Here is a 9,466-nt window from a genome sequence, read left to right as displayed (position 1 = left end):
CCCAAATGTATGCGACACTTGAACACTAAAGGAGTTTAAATCATTTTCAAAAAGGTTTCTTGCATAATTTAGAATAAACCTCCTTTGACAAGTAGTCGTCAAATTAACATTTTAAAAGACATTTGCAACAATTATAAATTATCAAATTTGCTTTTGGAAAGTCAACTACGATATCAATCCAAATCATATATATATATATATATATATATATATATATATATATATATATATATATATATATATATATATATATATATAAAAATTATATATATATATATATATATATATATATATATATATATATATATATATATATATATATATATATATAAATTATCAAATTTGCTTTTGGAAAGTCAACTACGATATCAATCCAAATCATATATATATATATATATATATATATATATATATATATATATATATATATAGAGAGAGAGAGAGAGAGAGAGAGAGAGAGAGAGAGAGGTAGGTCCAAATGTGGATTGACATCTATTGTGTGGTCGTGTGGATAATGTTATTTTGTGAAAATGACAAAGAATATATATTGTTTGATAATATGAATACGGTCAATCTTACATAACTATTATTATTATCACACATTCTCACTAATTAAATCGTCTATAAAGTTATTATAGACTTTTTATTATTATTCTCATTCTTCCAGAATGTTGTCAGAATGTTTATTGAGTCGTATTCTGTAAGAATGAAAATGAGTAAAAAACGATGTGTGAGAACAAAAATGAATAAAAATTAGTGAGAATGCATGAAAATGATGATATTTGTGTGAGGTTAAACATATTCACATTACTAAAAAATTTATTTTCTTAGTAATTCTCATAGAATAACGTTGTCCACACGTCCGCACAATAGTTGTTCATCCACATTATAACCTAGCCCTATATATATATATATATATATATATATATATATATATATATATATATATATATATATATATATATATATATATATATGGTAAATACTAACCTTTATCTTTTGATAAGTTGCGAATAAGTTCTTGAACGTCTTCCTTGCCTAAAGTATCTTTCAGGTATATGGCTAGAGAAGCCACTTCTTCAGGGGTAACTTTTCCATCACAATCCTTGCAAAGTCAACCGACCAGTCAACCTTACTCTAAATAACATAAATTAATATTATATATTTATATTAAAAAAATTATTTATTTAATAACCGACCTATCAAGAACTCACCATCACCAATTTTTTCATCCACATCATCGATACTTTCTCATGTTTTTACAAATTTCTTTCTCAAGTTTTTGTAGCATAGCATCAACCTAAAGTACAGTATCATATGTCGGTTATTAATTCTTACAGATGCAGAAGATAAAACAACCAAAGCTTCACCGACTTTGCAAAGTTGTTCTTGTTTTTCGAATGCTCTTGCTTGTTCTTGAATTTTTGAAGCTATTGGATTAATCATATCTTCTAATGCCACATGTTTGTTGATATCCATTGATTGCTTCATTTTAGCTCGTTGTTCTTATTCTTTCTCTTCTTCCTCCTGAAAAAGACAAAATGACAATTTTACCCTTAGATTAAGAAAAAAGGTAAAATTTTGGATGGAAGAGATGAGAAATAAGAACCTTGATGAGTTCCTCATGCATTTGAAAGAATTCCAATTTTCTTTCCTTTCTGAAAAAGAATCCTCAGAAGGAAATGAAGTAACACCAACAGTGTCCACAAACTAATCTGGCAATGAAGATAATGTGGTTCTCAGAATTTCTTTAGGCTTTAACTTCCTAGAAACAGTGAAGGGTCTATAAATAATCGATAAATTTTCAAAAATTAATATTGTGATAATTTATAGAAGGGTAAATGAACTATGATAATGCTTCGGCTTACTCTCACTACTGCTTTTGATCTTTGCTTCAGCTAGCCAAACTTTGTTCTATCCAACCTTATTTTATGAAAGAAAAAAAAGATCATGAGGACTGGTTAAGTTTTTAAATCATACTGTGATTTAAAAATTGAAACCATATCACTATTTAATAAAATCATCCTAATAATCTCAGCCCCTACGTTAACAAAGCACACAAAACTAATAATAAAATCATGCAATGTCTCAAAACATGGCGGTGGATGTCATTCCTCTGTTTGCTGGTTTCCTAAGATCAGCCTATCCAGAAATAATAGCTTCGTTCATATCAACACCTGAGTTTTGTAGTGCTTCTAAGAGAATTCATAAGAGAAGTCAGTAACATGAAATACCAGTTTTCCATATAAAGGTGGCTTTGAGACTTACCCTTGAGAATATACACTTGAATGGCTCTTATTGTGTCACTTCAATGATTAGCCCCTCTTGGTGATTTGCATTGGTTTATCACACATTACATTGGTAAGATATATTGGATCTGATCCACTCAACACGCAAGACCAATATCTGACGTCGTACTACCATTATTTGTATCTTCAGCTTTAAGGAAACCATTACAATCATGTTAGAGAAAGATGTGTTCTTTATGTAGTCCACTTTCCTTGAAAAAATGTGACCAAACCATGAAAACCTTCACATATAATGTTTTCATGTGAAATTCTCTCTATATTCTTAGCATTTTTGCACCAAATGCATATCAACTCATCATAGCTATCTCTAAAAGAGTCAATAAGAGACCAAAATAACCAAATATAAATAAAACTCACAAACCTTAACATTTCGATAATCACAGTTGGCATCCATTATAAATACACTTTGATCCTCATATCAAATGGGTATCCATTCTTATGATTGTAAACATTCATTACATAACCTATATAGATGGAAAACGTTATCTTAGTCCAAGAACAAATAACTACACCCAAATTGATTTATTTGAAACAAGTGAAGAGAAAGCTATTCCAAAATTCAAATCATTGCTTGTTGTTGAACCCATTTCGAGATATAAAGTAATAACCCAAAAAATGACAACAAAACATTGTAATTTGATGAATAAATCACCATATCAGACACACAAAGCATACCCGAAATTTGATTTCTTTAATAATCACATGCCACAGCTGATTTCAAGTCATCAAGGGTAAATCTGACGACCTCTCAACTTTTTTTCGAAATCAAAGTATAAAGGCTCAAAAGATTCATTTGTAGATAAAGATGGAAATAAAATAAATGGCTTATTCGAAATCAGGGAAAAAAGAACCAGACTAAGGAACCAACATCGAAGAAAAACCTTATTTTCTTTACTCCAAAAAATCAGCAATACCAACACATGTTGAAAACCCTATAAAGAATTTCAAAAAAAATTGTTATTTCATAAAAAATGATGGAATACCAAAATAGAGATCGAAGCAAATGAACCTAGAAGAAAAAAGGTGGAAAACCAAATAACTCATACCAAAATTAGAAAAAGAAACAAAGATTTAAACATAAATTAGAACATGATAAATGATTTTTATCATAATATCCCAAAAATCAAAGAGAAACCATCAATTAATCTTAACATTGTCGATGATAGTGACAATAACTTAAATTAGGGTTAAATACGCCTGATATGAGAGACGAAGCGGAGGGAGATGATTTGCTTTGTTGCAGATTAATTTGTTATCGATTATGCATGAGTTAGAAGAATATATGAAATCTATACAAGGCATCTGATTCAAATTCGGAGATTGCTCTCTGATTTTTTTCAATTAAGCCAATGATTTGTTAATGATTTTTGATTAGATGGGTTTCCACAGATAGATGGACATATTTTACGGTAGAAGGGCAAAAACGGAAAATCACATAGACATTTTAGGCGGGAAAAAAAGATTGGGAGCGCTGAGCATATGCCATGTGGCAAAATTGTACTTATTTATTAGATTAGGGATATATATATATATATATATATATATATATATATATATATATATATATATATATATATATATATATATATATATATATATATATATATGCTTCAATCCAATTTCCCCACCTTCGCACCGCCCGACATTTCTGTCGCCGACCAGGGGTGTGATAGGTTGGTCAAGATGCTTCCATTTTATTACTTCAAAATACAAATATATTCATGACACCATATAAGTCCTTTTCATGCATGCAATATAACAACCATCTTATCAAGAAAATAACAACCAATTGATTAAGGAAATAACAACTAACTTAACTTTAATATAGCCAAGGCATATCATAAAAACCTCCAACACAAAGTACACACATTCACCTAACACAAATTACATAGTTTCATCAAACAATAAATATAGAGTAACATGCTAAGAATGTATGAAAACTAAACAAAATCGCATAAAGGGGCCATATTTGACAAAATAAACAAAAAGTGAGGTCCTTATGATTAACTCACGGTTTTGAGAGGACAAAAAGAGTCATTTTTTAGTAAAAATGGATCTTTATGATATTCATGGTTTTAAAGGGGCCAAAAGTGTAAATTTTCACAAATGGGCTTCTAATTAGGCCTTCACGGTTTTATATGGGCTAAATATGTGCATTTTCACAAAAATTGGTTTTACTTAGCTACTTACGGTTGTCAAGGGCCTAAAAAGGTAATTATTGACTTTTTATGGATTAAATTGTCATTTTAAAGCAAACATGGGCCAAAAATGTAAATTTTCGGTTAAATGGGCTGAAAATGTAATTTCTATTAAATTTGGGCCAAAAACGTTATTTCTATCAAAAATGGGTTGAAAATGTCCTTTTATACAAATTGAGCCATTAAAAATAAACTTTCGGTTTTAATGGGCCTAAAGTGTCCTTTTTACCAAAAATGTGCCTTAATTGTAAAATCTACGGCTTATGGGCAAAGAATATCATTTTAACAACAAATGGGCCTTTTATGTCATTCTGGTAAATATTGGAGCTAAAACAAGCAATATAATAAAGACGGGCTAATCAAGGTTCTAAAAGGCGTGAGGTGTGGCATGGCGGCAAGGCCAAGCCTTAAGCTTAACGAGTTATGGCGAGCCATGGCGTTTTTCAATGCGTGATGTAAGACGACGATTTTGTATTAATTTATAATTATATTACCGCATAAATATAAATTTATATCAAATATACCTAGTTTTTAGAAGTGTTATATCAACAACTAATAATAGAAAGTTAATAAAAACACAACATTTGTATGTCCGATTAGAAAAGGTATAAAAAAGAGCAAAAAAACGTGTCTCAAACGAAAAAACACACGCCATAACGCGCCATGGCACGCCTTGCCATGCGTCACGCCTAACAGCAATGTTATGAAGCTTTTCATAACGGCGACGCCGCGCCTCACGCCATGGCGCGCCTTTTAGAACATTGGGGCTAATTACATCATTCTTATTTTTATTGGGCCTTGTCTACCCATTTTCATGTTATTGGGCCTTTGTGGTCCATTTACATGCTTATTGGGCTTGATACATTCGTTACATGTTTATTGGGCCTTAGTGGTTCATTTACATGCTTATTAGGCCTAATACATTCGTTACATGTTTATTGGGCCTTAGTGGTCCATTTACATGTTTATTGGACCTGCTACATTCATTACATGTTTATTAGGCCTTAGTGATCCATTTACATGCTTATTGGACCTGATACTTTCAATACATGTTATTGGGCCTTAGTGACCCCATTGACATGCTTGATTGGTCTTGTATACTCATTTCATGTTCATTGGGCCTTATAACCTAAATACATACACAGAAACATTATTTTGAAACTGTAAACAATGTGATACACTGTTTGCGTAAATTTAGTTAAGGTTCTTGTGAGATGTTCTCTCATTCGTACCTACCTAGTGTACAACCTTAAGTCTTGTAGTTATAACCCGAGTCTCCTGGAGGGAGAGTAAGAGTTTGTGTATAGATCTATACGGGGTTGATAGCCTCGCACCTGAGCTGTTCGCTACAACTAGACTAGGCCAGTCTAGGGTGACAAACGTCTTACCTTAAACAAGCGACGACTGAAAAACATCATGACATGCAGATCAATCATATCAAGTATGGTTATAATGACTCACATAGAAATTAACTCCACTGTAAAATTTATGGAATACATGTACATTTCTATAGTTACAATTCTATACAAACACCATTTTACAATCTTTGGGTTTAAGACCACAACATTTTTACAAGCAGAAAATATCGGATTTTTATGGGAAAACTTACATTATACATTACCTTCTACTTACAACAGAAAACATAGGAATTCTGGAATACACTCTTTATACATTTTCAAAACAGAAACACGCATGCTTTCATACAAGATTTGATACAAATCATTCAAACCATTTATTTCTTTTTACAGAAAATATCAGATTTTCTTGTGTTTACAAAGTGATACAAACTTTTCATACAAATATGCTTATGAAATCCCCAACATTATATATGTTGACCATTTTTCAAAATAACTTGTATTCTCAGGAAATCATTAAGCAGGTTGAGCTTCAAGAACTCATTGATTTTGATGTATTTTTGCTATCATCGTACACTTATATTTTGGGAATGTAATTTGTAATCCAACACACTAATGTAAACAATGACGGTTGGATTATTGTATGTGTGATGATGATGTTGTCTTGATTCAATTATATACACTATAATGATATTACAAGATGAAGTCAACCAAACCCCCAGACATTTCCACCGTTCCGGTTCGGGGGTGTGACATATGCGGGGCGTACTACACGTTTGACTAGGGATGAGTAAAGGAACCGACCCGAGAAGTGAACTTGGCGGAAAATAGGAACCGAACCTGACCGCCGGTTCTACCGGTTCTTGGCGTGTCTTAAAACGTAGGAACTAGTCCTCGAGAAATAGCAACATATGGTTCCGGTTTTTTCCGGTTCTACCGGTTCCAGTTCTAACCGGTTCCTGGTTCCAAAAATCCTCAAGAATATCGTCCCAGTCCCAGCCTGACCGGTTCCATTGGGTTCCAATTTTGGTACCAGTTCCAGTTCCAGTATCAATACCGGTTCCCCTGTCCATATGCTCATCCCTACGTTTGACCAGAGTTGAGGGGCCGACCATAAAATGTTTACAAATCATTGTTTCCAAAGTGTTTATCAATATTAGAGTATCCAAAAAAAATAAAGCCATAAAACATGAGGATGTGTATGGTTACGCCTTCGCCTTTTTGCAATCACCAGAAGTACCTGAAACAATAGACTAAAACCGCAACCCAAAGCTTAGTGAGTTCCCCCAAAGTACCACCACATAAACATAAAAAACAACAACTTACATAAATGATCCTTCAGCTTGACTGGACCACCTCGCAAGGCCTAAAGCTTATCTGTACCGCTCTCTGAGCCTTCGGCATTACTGGACCGCCTCGCAGGTCCTACAACCTATCTGTACCGCTCTCCAGGCCTTTGGCATGACTGGACTGCCTCGCACAGCCTATAGTCTATTCGTAACGCCCCGGGTATCTTGGCTTACAACACAAAGCAGGACCGCTTCAACCCAACCAAACATAACATGTCGACATATACATAACAAATAAACATATAACCAGTCAACATACAAACAAGCAGATCTACATATCACTACTGCATGCTAACATTCTATATTCTAGGATACCGATCTAACAGATCTGTACAACATAATAACATATTATCATATAACAGGATATTCAATCCAATGGGCCATCCTTGGTGCCTTCGACCCGCAATTATAGTGAGGAAGATTCACCTCTCAATCTGAACAATAATTGATAAGGTTCCGCCTCTTAATCTTAGCTCTAACCGTCACCTATCCATCCAAATGACCAATTCTCAAACACAATCCAAAATACCCCTAGGTAAAACTTGGTAAAAATCAGGTAAAAGTCAACATTCGAAAAACTGAACCTTATCAACCTAGCTGAGTACACCCAGAGTACTTAGTTGTACGCCCAGCACACTCACATTCTATCATCAGGGGCTTAAGCGAGTACATGTAGCGTACTCTGAAGTACACCCAACGTACTCTGCAACCAACATTCCCTTTAAGTCATGCTTAATCCATTAAGACCTTTTCCTTTCAAATACAGATCTAAGCTTAAAACAAGGCTCTTAGTCATAAAGTTTCCACATTTATGAGTTTCCATGGCTAGGCATGTCCCAAGAGCTAAATACCTAACTTCTTAATCCATTAAGACAACTTCTGCCATGCATGAGAAGAAACTAGTGTCCAAGATTACATTTTTATGATTCAAGTGGCTCCAAAACCTTTGAAAGGACAACTCAAATGGATTATAGAAACTCCCACTCATAATACCAAGCTTAAGTGACCAAAAGAACCTAAAAGCAAGTCCTAAACAAGATCTAAGTAAAACTTCACCAAGTTCAGAAATTTATACCTCCAAGTGATGCCAAATGGTGATGTGATTCTGGATCTAAAGTGCTTCACTCCTCCAAGATGGTCTCTACTTCCTTCTTTCTTCTTTAAAGTCACAAAACACACACACAAGCTCAAAAATGCTTAGAAGGTAGATTAGGGTTTGCAAAAGCGTTTTGAGAGGATGAAGGTTGATGGAAGGAACCAGGTTTGAGAGTTAATGAAGAATAAATAAGGTCCAAAACCTAAATTGTAGCACCTGGTTCCTGGTACGTAAAATTTATCTAAGTATTTTATGTTTTTAGCCTTGGACTCGGCGAGTTGTAGGCCCGACTCGCCGAGTAGACACGGGTTTGGGGGAACGTTTAAGTTGGCGACTCGACGAGTCCACATTTTAGACTCGGCGAGTCCCCGCTGTCTAATGAAACCCTAAATTCCAAGGGTTTGCACCCTATTTAAGCCAACCTTATGCGCCCCAACCTCGCCCCCTTCACCCTCAGAACTCCCAACATCGTTCAAACCCTTATTCCTTGTGTAATTGAAGTGCTTTGGTGTGTTTCTTGAAGATTTTGAGAAGAAAGAAGAGTAGATCAAGAAGAGAAGAAGGAGGCCAGACATCCTTGTGCTATCTCAGTGATTTCTTTGAGGTATAACTCGGTTTCCCTATGTTTTCATGCTTATAGTCCCTTACAGCTCCATGAAAGTCCTTCTTGAGCCTTTCCCCAAGCTTGATTGTGTATTAGGGTTTGTAATAAATTGTTTAGCCTCTAGATCTAGGCATGATTGAGCTCCAGGAGCTTGGATCTACTGCCTTTATGGAGCCATATTGCATGAAAGCCCTAGATCTACCCTTTTAGTGCATTTTGAGCCCTAAAACCTTCTTTGGTGATTATTTACACGTAAAGTTGGAAACTTTACGTGTTATTCATGCCCTAGAAACCCAAATCTATGAATGGCATGAGCTGGATTCAAGCAAAATCGAGTATATAGTATTTGCATGTGACAGACTCGGCGAGTCGTTCATCGGACTCAGCGAGTCGAGTCGCGAGCCCCCGAGTTTTCCCCCTTTTCGCGTTTGCGGGGTGGAGTAGTGAGTCATGGGGTGTGACTCAGTGGGTCGGAAGCCAGACTCACTCATGAAGGAACTCGACGAGTCGATACCCTGACTCGGCGAGTTCAAGGCAATCTTCTTGCCTCAAGAA

This window comes from Lactuca serriola, chromosome 9 (genome assembly GCF_051521515.1).
Source record: "Lactuca serriola cultivar US96UC23 chromosome 9, Lser_US96UC23_V15, whole genome shotgun sequence".
NCBI classification, from domain to species: domain Eukaryota; kingdom Viridiplantae; phylum Streptophyta; class Magnoliopsida; order Asterales; family Asteraceae; genus Lactuca; species Lactuca serriola.
This window is presented reverse-complemented; position numbering follows the sequence as displayed.